This window comes from Trachymyrmex cornetzi, unplaced genomic scaffold (assembly GCF_001594075.2).
Source record: "Trachymyrmex cornetzi isolate Tcor2-1 unplaced genomic scaffold, Tcor1.1 scaffold100, whole genome shotgun sequence".
Classification (NCBI taxonomy): Eukaryota; Metazoa; Arthropoda; class Insecta; order Hymenoptera; family Formicidae; genus Trachymyrmex; species Trachymyrmex cornetzi.
Window position 1 is genome coordinate 85,354 of NW_017295544.1, and position 898 is coordinate 86,251.

An 898-nucleotide genomic window follows, 5' to 3' on the forward strand; every position below is an offset into this window, starting at 1 on the left:
CATCACAAATATTCGCGAACGTTTGTGTAAAATCGCACGTTTCCAGTATTCTCGACTACGCCGATTATGTTCGCATGATGGTTAGCCACACTTTTCACATTGCTCTTACTGCGATCGATTCGACAGTTTCTCAAGGCACCAACTGAGGTGTCGAGCACTTATGCTCTATATATATTTCGTTATGTCCAGTGGACTCCATTATTTCTCCGTTTCGTGAAAATTCCGACAAAAAAGTCATTAGGACAAAGCACGAACACAAAACTCGAACGTCACCGATCGGCGAGCATGACAATATTCAAGAAACGTGTCATTAGAAATCTTCCCAACGATATTGGAAACATAAGCAAAAACATAGATTCTCAGAATCGTCAGATCCATGGCAATAAAATTTATGGCAAACCATGTAGAGAAAATCATATTTCCAAACGTGTAAAAGCAAGTTGAAGGGCGTTTTCTCGTCAAATAACGGGAAGTAGGTAAAATAAAATATGGGATCACAAAGCGTAGCTTTTAATTTTTTAGATTGTCGATCGTAAAATTTAAGTAAATACTATCTAGACGAGAGAACGCATGTTCAAGTAATAAAAGAGAAATCGTTGACAAAAAAAGGGGGTGCATTCGACTTGGAGTATTCGCTTTTGTGTGGACACCTGCACATCCTGCATTCCACATTTACTGCAGAAGAGTTATGTTTTTTGTTTAGCAGCCGAAATATCGGCGCTTCTCTTAGCGCGTCACATGTCACCGATCTGACAGTGTACATAAACAGTGTACAAAGCTTTTTTCGTTTAATCGTAAACTTCGATTATGAGCGATAAGACATCGATCGAGTAAAAGAATATATACGTCGAAAATCGATCGAGCGCAAGAGGTACCGTCCCTTACAGCAAGGTCCGCC